Source organism: Lynx rufus, unplaced genomic scaffold (assembly GCF_022079265.1).
Source record: "Lynx rufus isolate CCGP_SWC_20201006 ecotype Redwood Valley unplaced genomic scaffold, mLynRuf1.p SCAF_19, whole genome shotgun sequence".
Classification (NCBI taxonomy): Eukaryota; Metazoa; Chordata; class Mammalia; order Carnivora; family Felidae; genus Lynx; species Lynx rufus.
Window position 1 is genome coordinate 13,681,780 of NW_025814833.1, and position 15,018 is coordinate 13,696,797.

General features: G+C 46.1%; 1 long non-coding RNA gene across 1 annotated transcript; it reads left to right on the forward strand.

The window, feature by feature from the left end:
- The first annotated feature begins 11,326 nt into the window (after positions 1–11,326).
- LOC124513924 (uncharacterized) lies at positions 11,327–14,202 on the forward strand. The gene is made up of 2 exons (XR_006962550.1): positions 11,327–11,725; positions 13,585–14,202. It is a non-coding gene; the product is annotated as an uncharacterized LOC124513924 (long non-coding RNA).
- Positions 14,203–15,018: the final 816 nt, after the last annotated feature.

The window sequence follows — 15,018 nt, forward strand, 5'->3', positions numbered from 1 at the left end:
CACAGAAGTGCAAAACGAAATAGCGGGAGTTCAGGGGGTGTCGAGGAGACGAGTTTTTTTTTTTTTTCAACGTTTATTTATTTTTGGGACAGAGAGAGACAGAGCATGAACGGGGGAGGGGCAGAGAGAGAGGGAGACACAGAATCGGAAACAGGCTCCAGGCTCTGAGCCATCAGCCCAGAGCCCGACGCGGGGCTCGAACTCACGGACCGCGAGATCGTGACCTGGCTGAAGTCGGACGCTTAACCGACTGCGCCACCCAGGTGCCCCCGAGGAGACGAGTTTTGTTCAAGGGAGTAGTAGAGGATATAAACCTAGAATGAAAACACGGACCTAGATGGTGGAAGGCCTTGAATGGCAGGCTGACGGTGTTTGGACTTTACCCAGGAAACATGGGGGAGCCAGTCAAAGATTTTTAGACAGATCGCTTGATTCGCTCTTACGTTTAGATATTTACAACTTTACATTGCTGTCAGATGTGTCTGAGGCAGAGGGAGATAGAAATGTGGAAACCAATTAGCTATTGCAGCAATCTAATTATGAGGCCCTAACCCCCTAGATAAGACCAAGAATGGAGAAATACCAAGTATAAGAGACCTTATGTGGAAATACCGGCCCTGGGCTATTGATGACTCAGGGGAAAAAAGGGAAACCTGAAGGATAATTTTGTGTCCTGTGGCCAGTGAGTCCCCCCAGGTCGTGACACAGTGTCACGAGGGTTTATTTCTCCCAGCTTTCGGACAAAGGGCAGCAAGCTGTAGAGAACCAGGTGGGCTGGGCTAGAGGAAGCCAGGAAAGTGTGTTTGGAATCACGATCTGTGTTAGGTATTACTGTTTATATAGTTGAATGATTTCATGAAGTGACCCGGCCTCTACAAAACTAACTCGCGTCAAAAGAATACATTTCTGCTATACTGGTTGTTTTCCAGTCAAGCTTGAATCCAGTTCCCCCTGGAAGCAACTGTTTTGGTAGGTCTTTGAACACATTGTAAAACCGGAATAAGTCATCCCTGATAGTGTTTGTTTATCGCGGCGGTGACAACCCGGAGAGAACCTAAGTCCACGCAAACTCTCCTGGTAACCAGCTGTCGCCAGTGGCATCGTCTCTGTGGACGGGATTGTTATTGTGTCCATGTTTATGTGATTTGCCTGCCTATATACATCGTGTAAACATCTTCTTAAAACTGAAATAGAAAGCAGCTGTGGTAGCAATAGCCTTGGAACCTTGACCTCCGTATCGTGGGACTAGAGATGAGTCACTGGTTAATCAACAAACTAAATAGGTCAGTGTAACAACCCAGGCTTCTCATGTCTAAATACTAGTTTTATCGGAGGTGAAGAATCTGAGCGGCGTTTTGGAGTAATAGGCATTTCCAAGCTCTTCAAAATATTAATAATCCGCTACGTCTTTTGGGGTTCTGACCCACAAAATGGTGGGCTGCCTTCAGTCTCGGTCTTGTGCTGAAAGTACACCACTTGAGCCATCAAAACAGCAAGGGCCAGGAATAGAATAAAAGTTGGTTGGGGATGGGGAGTGGGTTTGTGTCAAAGGCTCTTCCCCTCTCCTGAGAGTTGGCCAGCAAGAGTGCTTTGTTTATCTGGTTCCAGTTACAATAAAGGCTTTTTTTCTAGCCCTCAACCACGTAATGGTCGCTCTCTAAGTGCATGTGTGTTTATCTAGCTCCTGGTTGAAGTGGTGACTGAGTCCCACAGAGAGATTTGCCTCCATGTGTGACATTGGAAAACTTACTCCAGTGTGCTTTTTTTTTTTATGTGTTTCCTCTTTGTCGAGCTATAATTCACATGCCTCACAACCCACTCCCTTAAAATGCACAATCCAATGGTTTTTAGCATATCCAGAGCTGTGCAACCATCAGCCACAATTAATTTTGGACCATTTTATCCCCACCCGCCCAAAGAAGACACCCCGTGTATACCAGCAGCCTCTCCCCGATGCCAATCAGTCAGCCCTCAGCCCCTGACAACCACGAATCTACGTTCCGTATCTCTGGGTTTGCCTGCTCTGGACATTTCATATAAGTGGAATCATACAATACATGGCCTCTCGTGACTGGCTTCTTTCGTTTAATGTGTTTTCAAGGTTCCTTCATGCTGTAGCATGGATCGGCACTCCATTCCTTTTTAAGGCTGGACGACATTCCTTTGTATGGATACACCGCATCTTATCTACTCCTCACTTGACGGACATTTGAGCTATTTCCATTTTCTGGCTATTATTAATGTCGTAAACACTCGCGTACAAGTTTTCGGGTAGACAGGTTTTCAGTTTGCTGGGACGTATACCTAGGAGTAGAACTACTGGGTCATATTGTAACTCTACAATTAACCTTTCCAAGAACTGCCCAGCTTTTCTCTTTTGTTGTTGTTGTTAATTTTTTTTTTATTTTTTTATTTCAGAGAAAGAAAAAGAGAATCGTAAGCAGGCTCCATGCGCAGCACTGAGCCCAATGCGGGGCTCGATCCCACAACCCTGGGATCATGACCTGAGCCCAAATCAAGAGTCAGATGCTCAACTGACTGAGCCGCCAGGAGCCCGTACCTGGACTATTTTCTCTAGTAGCTGCGGTCCTTACATCCCCAGCAGCAGCGTATAAGGATTCCCGTTTCTCCGTATTCTCTACAACACTCTTCCCTCTCTGCTTCTTTGATTATCACCTTCCCAGTGGGTGTGAAGTCGTCTCTCCTTGTGGCTTTCATTTGCATTTCCCTGATGGCTGACGATGTTGAGCATCTTTCATGTGGCGATTGGCCATTTTTATGTCTTCTTTGGAGACGTGTCTGTTCAGATCGTCACCGATTTTTTAAAAATTGGTTGTCTTTTTATTATTGAGTTGTAAGTGTTCTTTATACGTGCTAGATGCAGGTCCCTTATCAGATCTATGATTTCCATATATCTCCTGTCCTTTGGGTCGCCTTCTCACTTTCATGATGGCATCCTTTGAAGCACAAGTTTTTTTTAATTTCGATGAAGTCCAATTTACCTGTGTTCTTTTTTTGTGGCTTGTGCTGTGATGTCGTATCTAAGAAGACTTTGCCTAATCCAAGGTCATAGAGATAGATATACACCTGTGTTTTCTTTGAGTTCTACGGTTTTAACTCTCACTTTTAGGTCTTTGATCCATTTCCATTTTTGTATATAGTAAGAGGTTGGGGTCCAAATTCAGTCTTCTGCTTGTGGATAGCTGGTTGTCCTTGCACCCATTTGTTGAAAAGACTATTCTTTTCCCCCTTGTACTGTCTTGGCAGCCTTATCGAAAATCAGTTGGCTATAAAAGCATGGGTTTTCCCTGGGGTCTCAGCTCAGTTCCGTTGGTCTATACGTCTATCCTTATTCCCATACCACATAGTCTGGATTACTATAGCTTTGTAGGAAGGTTTTAAATTGGCAAGCGTGAGTCTCCCAATTTTGTTCTTTTTCAAGATTTTTTGGATATCCTGGGGCCCTTGAATCTCCATGTGAATTTTAAGATCAGAGTAGCTTGTCAATTTCTGCAAGAAAAAGTGGGTGGGGGGAACTGGGATTTTAGTAGGATCTGCTGTGAATCTATAAAACAATTTGGGGATTATTGCCGTTTTAACAATAATAAGCCTTCCCAGCCCTGAACACGGGATGTTTTACCATTTGGTTAGGTCTTCTTTAATTTCTTCCAATAATGTTTTGGAGTTTTCAGTATACAAGTTTTATATTTTGTTGATTTTATTCCTTAGTATTTTATTCTTTTCAATGCTGTTGTAAATGAAGCTTTTATTTCATTTTCAGATTGTTTATTGCTAGCTTACAGAAATACAACTGATTCATTATATTGACCTTGTATTCTGAAACCTTGCTGAATTCACTAGCTTTAATACAGGGTTTTTTTTGGGTGGATTCTTTAGTGCTTTCTATATAAGATCATGTCATCTGAAAGTAGAGATAGTTTGGGGCCCCTGGGTGACTCAGTCGGTTAAGCATCCAACTTTGGCTCAGGTCATGATCTTGTGGTTCGTGAGTTCAAGCCCTGCGTTGGCCTCTGTGTTGACAGCTCAGAGCCTGGAGCCTGTTTCAGATTCTGTCTCTCTCTCTCTCTCTCTCTCTCTCTCTCTCTCTCTCTCTGTCCCTCCCCTGCTCACGCTCTTTCGCCCTCTCAAGAATAAATATTAAAAAAAAAAAAAGAAAATAGAGATAGTTTTACTTCTTTCTTTTCAATCTTCATTATTTTTATTTCACTTTCTTACTTAGAACCTGGCTAGAACTTCCAGTAGAATATCAAATAGCATCAGGGAGAACAGACATCCTTGTCTTATTACTGATTGTTCCATGAAAGAGGGGGAAAGAGAGGAGGGGGGGTAGTATATGCAAAACAACCTCCAAAGGCTGTAGGAGCCATTAAGACTGAAGAAAAAGGCTGACAAATCCAGCCTGACAGGAAATGGTTTATTAAGAGGACTTATGGTGAGATCTTAGGGCAATCCCACCTTCCCATGAGACCTGCTTTTATGGCCCTAGAGGCTAGGGACTACATGTTTGCGGACCATCCAGGAGGACCCCTGTCAAGGACATTATGCCCCAAGGGTGTACTTAAGGGTATGGTTAAATAAAGAATGTGGGGGAAAGGGACTGCTCAAGAAGGCTTCATGTCACAGGTCATCTGGGCAGATTTGTCCAAGATGGCGTTAGTCTGGGTCACACAGTAACTATAGGAGAAAGCTTTCAGTCTTTAACTTTTATTTTTTTAAGTTTACTTATTTATTTCCAGAGAGGGAGAGAGAGAATCCCAAGCAGACTCCATGCTGCCAGCGTGAAGCCCAACAAGGGGCTCGATCCCACAAACTGTGAGATCATGACCCGAGCTGAAATTAAGAGTTGGACCCTTAACCGACGGAGCCCTAACTTTTCTTTTTAAGTTTCTGCGTTTTTTAGTCCTCTCTACCCCGAATGTGGGGCTCGAATTCACGACCCTTAGATCAAGAAAGAGTTCCATGCTCTTCTGACTAAGCCAGCCAGTCTCACTTTTAAGTGTGGTATTAGCTGTGGGTTTTTCATAGATGCTTTTTGTCCGATTGAGGAAGTTCCCTCCGGCAGGTATTTGCATCTTTTTTGATCCAATTCTCCCAGTAACTATGTGATCCGTATATGACATACAGGGAAATAGATGACAAATGGTTAAGAAATGTACTCGGGGCGCCTGGGTGGCTCAGTCGGTTGAGCCTCCGATTTCGGCTCAGGTCGTGATCTCACAGTCCGTGAGTTCGAGCCCCGCGTCGGGCTCTGTGCTGACAGCTCAGAGCCTGGAGCCTGCTTCCGATTCTGTGGCTCCCTCTATCTTACCCCACCACCCACCCCCGCCGCCCGCCCGCCCGTGCTCTCTGTCTCTCAAAAATGAATAAACATTTAAAACAAATTTTTTTAAAGAAATGTACTCAAGATATATATCAAATTAGGGATGAGGCCAACGTAGATCACGACTCACAATCCACGGTATTTTCAACTGCTCTGTACTATTTCTTTTGGTCTCCAGCTACAATTTCCTGCAACTTTCTAGAGAGACAAGAAGGTTTAGATCTTCCACTTTTTTACCGAAAAGGTAAACTCCGTAGAGGTGAAGTCCTTGTCTGATTTTTTCACCTCTGTTTCCCTGGAACCAAAAAAGTTCCTGGCACGGAATAAGTGCGTGAACAGTCTCCAGAAAATGAAGCCGGTTTAGACAAGCAGATACTTCTGGAGCCTTCGTTATATGCAAGGCAATGTGGACAGATATCTCAGCCCTCAGAGAGATTGTGGTTGAGGGAGATAAGACTTAGTCGCATAAAAAGATGATATGAAGAAGTCTGATAATAGCAAATCAGTGGCGATGATGACAAGTGCTTGAATAGGCAGAGATTTTCTATATGTAGAGCAAAAAAAGGCTTTGTGAGCGCCTGGCTGGCTCATGATCACGACTCTCACGATCTTGGGGGCATGAGTTCGAGCCCCGGGTTGAACGTAGCGTTCTTAAAGTTTTTGTTTTTGTTTTTGTTCTTTTAAAGGCTTTGCAGAGAAGACAGGGCACGAACACGGCATTGAAGGGTGAATAGGAAGTATTATGTGTGTGTGTTGAGAAAGAGTTTGACAGGAAGCTGAAAAACTAACTTCTTGATTCTAATTGTCATATGAACCCTGACCCTTAAAACCGATCACTGCTGCGAGGAATGTGCAAAGAGCGCACATAAAATCAGGCAACGTTTTTCATCTTGTTTTTCCCAGGTCCTTTTATCCTCTGGCCTGAGACTCCAACTGAATGGATCAGCCTTTTGGTTGTTGTTGTTGTTCAGAAAACTCATGCTCAATTCGCTTCATCCCCCGAGAGAACTTTTTTCAACCAACCTCGGTTGAAATCTGATCTACAAGTCTCATTCTTTATGTACTGTAGGATTTTATGATCATCATTAAAGGCCCTGGACGCATCCCGCACGCTGACTGCATGTGCCTTTGTTAGAAAACCAACAGAAGTGATCATACGAACAGGGCTGCCGTCTGGGAATCGTAGGTCATTCATTCATTACGTATGTGTTTGGTAACCCGTTGTGAGCCGGGGTGTGAGGGATCCAGGCAGTAATCTGCCGGCAGGCAGGCAGATGGGAGGTGATAAGTGGATAATCCAAGGGCAGTCTTTTTCTGTCACTAACTGGATTGAGTCTGCGGAAGTTTCTTTTTTTAGGCTCGTTTCTTTATTTTCGAGAGAGAGAGGGAGAGGGCACGATTCTGCGGCTCCCTCTATCTTACCCTACCACCACCAGAGAGAGAGAAAGAGCGAGCGAGAAGCCCAAGCAGGCTCCGCGCTGTCCGCGCAGAGCCCAGTGCGGGGCTCAAATTCACGAACCGCAAGATCATGACCTGAGCGGAAGTCGGGACGCTTAACCGAATGAGCCGCCCAGGTGCCCAGCCGTGCTTCTAGATGAGACTCTTTGGTGGGGATGGGCTAGTTACAGGTCCCTGGAGCCTGCCCAGGAGCTTTGGTCGTTCTCTAATGATGATTCTCATTTTGAGAGATTGGACATTTCTTCTGTACAGCCTGTGGTGGTTAAGCGCACGGACCCCGAAGGCCGGCTGGCTGAGTGAGAATCCCAGCCCTCATTTACCGAGCTGTGGGACCTTGGCTAGGTACCCAACCCCCCATGCCTTCATTTTCTCATCTCTAAAATGGATGTATGGATTGTGCCTACCTCCTAACATGAAAACTCAGTGACGTGTGTAAAGCATAGAGAATGATGTCCGGCACGTCTATACGTCATACGTGTTCGTTCTGACTACAACCTACCCCAAAGCGTAACAGGATCTTGCGAGCCACCGCATCTTCCGTGTCTCTGGACCCTTCTCTCCATTGTTAGTGCACGTGGGGCAGGGACAGTGGATGGGTCAAGGTCAGGCCCTTTTTACCATTTGATAGTCCACAGATCACCTCTAGCCTCGCCAGATCTCGCTGTAGGATGGAGATCTGTGCCCACGCGCGGGGACATTATTCCCTTTGCGGTACAGGCACCAACAAATATACACGGACACTGGCCGTTAACCAGCCCTGCCCCTGTGTCTGTCCTTTCGGACACAACCTAGTTATTTACGGGTGCCATGCACATCTGAGCATCGGTGAGTGCTCCCTCCTGCCTCCCCCCCCCCGCCCGCCCCCACTGTATGGCCTCTCTGCTTAGTGCCACCTTCTCCAACCTTCTTCCACTGTCAGAACTACACAAAAGTTTTTTGGCTTTTTTTTTTTTCTGAGAGACGAAGAGTGCACACGTGTGTGGGGGGGGCAGAGAGAGAGAGAGAGAGAGAGAGAGAGAGAATCTTAAGCAGGCTCCACACTCAACACGGAGCCTGACGCGGGGCTCAGTCCCACAACCCTGGGATCATGACCTGAGCCAAAATCAAGAGTTGGAAGCTTAGCCCACTGAGCCACCCAGGCGCCCCCACAAAAGTGGTTGTGGATAAGAAATTGAACTGGTGAGACTTGTTCCCTCGATATTCCCTCTAGAGAGTCTCTAACACACTGCCTCCTTCAACTGAGTTTTGTTTTGTTTTGAATGTATTTGTTTTGAGAGAGAGAGAGAGCGAGGAGAGCGAGCAGAAGGGGCAGAAGAGAGAGAGGGAGACAGAATCCTGAGCCCCGTCAGCGCAGAGCCCGGTGTGGGGCTCGAACTCACGAGCCATGAGATCTTGACCCGAGCCGAAGTGGACGCTTAACCAACTGAGCCCCCCAGGCGCCCCCACTGATTTTTACTTTTTTAAAGTAATCTTGACGCCCAACATGGGGCTCGAACTCACGCTGAAGTCAAGAGCCACATGCTTTACCCGCTGAGCCAGCCAGGCGACCCTCCTTTTGTAAGGTGCTGGCCCCTGCCTCCTGATACCCCCCTAGACCCTGTCCTCCTCCGCTTAGCTCTCTCGTCTCTTCGAAAGCACCCCCATACCCATGTGCCGTGCGCTCTCCTCACACCACGCCTCCAATGCGCGCTGTCTGCATGAACCAGCGTCCGTAACCGTGACCCGTAACTCCGGCTCGGCTCACATAAAGGCATTTCTCGATAAGTCTGCCGCTGCGGCCCCCCCCCCCCCACCCGGGGAGACTGACATGCAGTCGGGATTGGCCAAGTCTTCTGCGAGGTAAACCTCTCGAGCTGGAAGTATTATGGTTTCCCTTTCTCCACCCCAAACGTGCAGTTGTTCTCAGAGATGGATACCTTTTCTGCCCTCAGGTTCCCTCCCTGCCAGGCGATTCCCCGGCAACGATTTCTTCCATCAGATGGGCATGAGCGCATCGGTCTCTGCCCCTGCTCTGCTTCTGCCGTCGCTAGGAAGTCGGCTACCTGAGCATCCCTCCCCCGCCGCCAGGATGTGGCGGAGTGGGGGTGGGGTATGTCGCGCTTCCCCTTTCTAGGAGGCCAACGGGCACCGCCACCGCCGGCACCCGGCCGGCTGACCACACACGCTCCCGTCGGTTATTAGTTTGCCGCATAGGCTCCGAGACCTTGGTGCTTCGTTGGGAGTGATGTTTGCTCCCCAGGGGACATTTGGCAGCATCTGGAGACATGTTTAGCTGTCCCAAGGGGAAGCAGGCCAGCTAGTGGGCAGAGACCGAGGATGTGGCTAAGCATCCCACTATGCACAGGCGGCCCCTACCCTCACGCAAAAGTTTACCCAGCCCCTAATGTCAGTCATGCCGCTTAAGAAGGACCGCCTGCCTCGCTGGACTCCTCGATGGCCACTCCACCAGATGGTTTGTCCTCAGGGCCCCTTTGGCTGGGCATCCCACCAGGAAGTCCGCTGGGAGATCACTTTCCTCCTGGTGACTGCGCTTGTCCTTAGTTGCAACGATCTGCCCCCTCCCCCCACCCCCCTGCTTGCAGACCACAAGCAGTAGCCGTGGGCCTGACCTTCATTTCTCACCCGGCGCTTAGTCTGCAGGCTGGCCGTGCTCAAGGTCCGCTCCCCGATCTCTGGAGCTGTTTCTTGTACTTTCTGGTGAAGTCCTTCTCCCCCGCCAAGCCTCCAACTTGTGGTTGCCACCTATGAAGCACTTTAATTCCCATAAAACAAAACCCAAGACCTCTTAAGAAATTAGCGCTATGGGGCGCCTGGGTGGCACAGTCGGTTAAGCATCCGACTTCAGCCAGGTCACGATCTCGCGGTCCGTGAGTTCGAGCCCCGCGTCAGGCTCTGGGCTGATGGCTCAGAGCCTGGAGCCTGTTTCCGATTCTGTGTCTCCCTCTCTCTCTGCCCCTCCCCCGTTCATGCTCTGTCTCTCTCTGTCCCAAAAATAAATAAACGTTGAAAAAAAAAAAAAAAGAAATTAGCGCTGGAGGACAAGCACTAGGTTCAGAGGACGATTTTCTTTTTATTTTTTTTTTAATTTTTAATGTGTATTTAATTTTGAGAGAGAGAGAGAGAAAGAAAGAGAGCACAAGCAGGGGAGGGGCAGAGGGAGAGAGAGACACAGAATCCGAAGCAGGCTCCAGACTCAGAGCTGTCGGCACAGAGCCCAACGCGGGGCTCGAACCCATGAACTTTGAGATCATGACCTGAGCCGAAGTCGGATGCTTAACCGACTGAGCCCCCCAGGCACCCTGAGAGGACTATCTTCTGAAGGATGTAAAAATAAAGTCCTGAATCAGTAGAGACACATACCTTGTTATGATTCTAAAGATACGACTTCTTTCATAAATATCTGTAAATTCATTCAATGCCATCCCAATCAACATCCCCAAAGGATTTTTCATTCTTTTTAAAAAATGTTTATTTTGAGAGTGAGAGAGAGAATCCCAAGCAGGTTCTGCACTCTCAGCATCGAGCCTGATGCAGGGTTTGAACCCATGAACTGTGAGATCATGACCTGAGCTGAAACCAAGAGTCAGACACTTAACCGACTGAGTCACCCAGGCGCCCCAAAAGGATTTTCTTAATGTGACAAAACAATTCTAGAGTTGATCAGAAAGAACAAAAATGTAAAAATAGCTAAAAGAGTATCCCCTAAAAAAGAGGAATAAGAAAGGCTTGCCCTATCAGATATTAAAATGATATAGCTAATTAATCTATAGCTAGTTAAAAGTGGGCATTTGCAGAAGAACAAAATGGGAGGACCGACATTACCCAACCTGCAGACTTACTGTGAGGTGATAGGAAGACAGTGTGATATTGATGAAAAAGAGATCAATGGAACAGAATAGGGAGCTTAGAAATAGACCCTCATAGGGGCCCCTGGGTGGCTCAGTCAATTGAGTGTCCAGCTTCAGCTCAGGTCATGATCTCATGGTTCATGAGTTCAAATCCCGTGTCGGGCTCACTGCTGTCATCACGGAGCCTGCTTCAGATCCTCTGTCCCGCCCCCCTCAAAAATAGATTAAAAAAATTTTTTAAAAAGAAATAGACCCTCATAAATAGAGTCCATTAGTCTTTGACAAAGGATCAAAGGTCATACGATGGAGCAAAGATAGTCTACTCAATAAATGGTTAAGGAATAACCGGACATCCACATGCAACCCCCCCCACCCATGACTCTAGACACCTACCTTATACCCTTCACAAGAACTAACTCAAAATGGATCATAGATCTAAACGTAAAATGCAAAACTATAAAACCAAGAAAGTTTAGGGGCGTGCCTGGGTGGCCAGTCAGTTAAGCATCCGACTCTTAATTTCAGCTCAGGTCATGATCCCAGGGTCGTGGGATCAAGCCCCTCATCAGGCTCTAAGCTGAGTGTGGAGCCTGCTTGGGATTCTCTCTCTCCCTCTCTCTGCCCGTGCCCTGCTCATTCTCTCTCTCCCTCCCTCTCCCTCTCTAAAAAATAAAATTAAAATTAAAAACAATTAAAAAAAAGAAAGTTTAAAGCTCCTAGGAGATAACATAGGAGAAAGCCTAGATGACCTTGGGCAGAGTGATGCCTTTTTAGATACACCAAGGACAGATCCATGAAAGAAAGAATTAATAAGCTGGACCTCATTAAAATCAAAACTTCTGCTCTTTGAAAGACCATGCCAAGAGAATGAGAAAAGCCACTGACTAGGAGAAATTTGCAAAAAAAAAAAGAAGAAGAAGAAGCATTTACAAAGCTATTCCACGTGATACATCAACAGGAAAATGCAAATTTCAACAACAACGACATAACACTACGCACCTGTTAGAACGGCCGAAAGACAGTTTGGCAGTTTCTAGAAATGACACATGCTCTTACCATGATCCGGCACTCTCCCTTGGTATGTACCCGAAGGAATTGAAAACTTATGTCCAGGGGCGTCTGGGTGGCTCAGTCGGCTAAGCGTCCGACTTCGGCTCAGGTCATGATCTCTCGGTTCGTGAGTTCGAGCCCCGCGTCGGGCTCTGTGCTAACTGCTCACAGCCGGGAGCCTGCTTCGGATTCTGTGTCTCCTTCTCTCTCCGCGCCTCCCCCGCTCATGCTCTGTCTCTCTCTGTCTCAAAAATAAATAAACATTCAAAAAAAATTTCTTTTAATAAAAAAAAGAAAACTCATGTCCACACAAAAACCTGCATGTGAATATTTATGGCGGCGTTACTCGTCATTACCACAACTCGGAAGCAACCAAAATGTCCTTCACTAGGTGAATGGATAAACCGCGATACATCCTGACAGTGGGATGGGATTCAGCGCTAAAAAGAAATGAGCCATCAAGCCATGAAAAGACATGGAAGAACCTTAAATTGCATCCTACTAAGTGAAAGAAACCAATCTGAAAAGGCTGCATACGGTCTGATTCTAACTATGGCATTCTGGAAAAGGCAAAGCTGTGGCCACAATAAAAAGATCAGTGGTTGCCAGGGGTTGGGGATGGGGAGGGATGAACAGATGAACCACAGAGGATGTTTAGGGGAGTGAAAATACTCTATGATATCGTAATGATGCACACACGTCATTACAGATTTGTGCAAATCCACAAGATGTACAACACCAAGAGTGAACCCTAAGGTGAGCTATGGACTTGGGGTGATTATGATGTGTCTGTGTAGGCTCGCCAGTTGTAACAAATATACCACTCTGATGGAAGCTGTTGACAATGGGGGAGGCTACGCATATGTGGGGACACAGGGTATGTAGGAAATCTCTGTACTTTCCCCTCAATTTTGCTGCGAACCTTAAAAAAATGCTCTTAAAAAAGTAAGTCTTCACAGACGTTTTAGGAACTGGGCATTTGCCAATATAAAAATAGGCAGAAGGATGTCACAGAAAAGATCCGTGTGTATGTACGAATCTATATGACAAAGATTGCATTTCAAGAAATAAATCAATAAATTGTGTATTCAACCGATGTGTTGGAATAACTGGCTAAGTATTTGCACAATATTTAAGGGATCCCTACCTCACTATTTACACAAAAAATAAATTTCAAGTTTATCAGAGTCTTATTATGTAAAAAAACAAGACCCTTAAGAAATAGAATTAAACGTGTATTACCATGTGCACAATCTTGAGGTTGGGAAGGTCTTGCTAAGGAAGACACAGAATCCAGAAGTCAAAAAGGAAAAGCAACTAATAAATTTGATCACATAAAAGCTAAATTAAAAACATAAGTAGGGGTGCCCGGGTGGCTCAGTCAGTTGAGCACGTGACTCTTGATTTTGGCCCAGGTCATGATCTCACGGTTCGTGGGTTTGAGCTCCACATCGGGCTCTGTGCTGACAGTGCAGAGCTTGCTTGGAATTCTCACCCTCTTCCTCTCTCTCTGCCCCTCCCATTCTCATTCTCTTTCTCTCTCTTTCTCAAAATGAATAAATTAAAAAAAACATAAGTAAAGTCAAAGGAAGAAATGAGTAAAATATTTGTAGCACATATGACAGATTAAGGATAAATAACCTTAATAAGAAAAGAGCTCTTACGAATCAATAAAATGAATTCCCCCATAGGAAAATGGGTAAAGGACAGGAACGGGCAGTTTGGAGAGGGGAAACTGCAAATGGTTGGCAAACATCCATGTTTACATCATTTTAGTTCAGGTACTCGCCCACATTGCTTTCTGACAGTTAAGCAGAATGGAAGACTGCAAGAAAGATCCTCTACAGCTATGGTACATGAAAATACCTGTGCTTCTCATATTTTTAGGTTCTTCACAGTATGCAGCATAAGCTACAGACGAGTTCGCTTCTTCCTTCATCTGGCCTTCCTCCAGTAATCCAGTCCCAGTGGAAAGGACTACAAAAAGAATGGGAAAGACGGCTTGAGCGCACGCCGACTCTGCCTAACCTCAGGGACTGGCTGGACTGGGTCTGGCCTCTTTTTTCCAGTGGTCTCCAGATGGGACATTTGGACCTTCTTTCGCTTGGAATCACACTATCTGCATGTACCTAGGGCACAGCTAATCTGCAAAGGACCCCGGCAACATCTGCCTCTCAAGTTCTAGTCCTCCGTCCCGTCTATCCTATACAGTGCGGCATTGGACAGAAGCAGCCTTCTCTGGACACGTGACCAGAGGCCAAACAACGTGGGAGTTCACCCTGCCTGCATGATGACAGTCACCGAGTCTTGGTGGGAGCAAGAAACAGAAATCAATCTCTGACATCACTCCTTCTATGTAAAGAAGGAAAAAGCCTTTATTTTATCATTTCTCTTTTATTCATTTGTTGGAACGTAAGAAACATTTTCAGGTTTTCGATTGTTTCCTTTTTTCCTGTTGTCTAATAAGGTCAGTTTCTTAATAAAGCATCTCTTGGCTTACGCTGGATAGGATGATTTAAGTAGCTACACGCCTTTTCATTTCAAAGGATCTTTTTTTAGGACACCTGGGTGGCTCAGTTGGTTAGGCGTCTGACTCTTGATTTCTGCTCAGCTCATGATCTCATGGTTCGTGGGATCGATCCCCACATCAGGCTCCTGGCCTACTTGGGATTCTCTCTCTCTCCCTCTCTAAAAATAAAAAAAAAAAAGGACCGCTTTTCCTCATAGAAGTGAGCTATGACAACAAACTGCTCATTGGATAATGCAAAACCCCTCCCCATGACAAACGCTTAGAAATGTTTTCTAAAATAGGGGTGCCTGGGTGGCTCGGTCGGTTGAGCGTCCAGCTCTCGATTTTGGTTTGGGTCATGAGCTCACAGTTCGTAGGTTCGAGCCCCACATTGGGCTCTGTGCTGATGGTGTGGAGCCTGCTTGAGATTCTCTCTCTCTCTCTTCCTCTCTCTCTGCCCCTACCCTGCTCTCTCTCTTTCCCTGTCTCTCTCTCTCTCTTTTCCTCTCTCAAAGCAAATAAACATTTAAAACAAAAAGAAATGTTTTATAAAATATAACATCACAGGGGTGCCGGGGCACCTGGCTGGCTCGGTCAGTGGAATATAAGACTCTTGATCTCGGGGCTATGAGTTCTAGCCCCACATTGGGCATGGAGCCTACTTTAGAAATTAAGTAATTAATTTAAAATATATATATATATTTATATATAAAACATCATGAATAAAAATTTTTTTTCAACGTTTATTTATTTTTGGGACAGAGAGAGACAGAGCATGAACGGGGGAGGGGCAGAGAGAGAGGGAGACACAG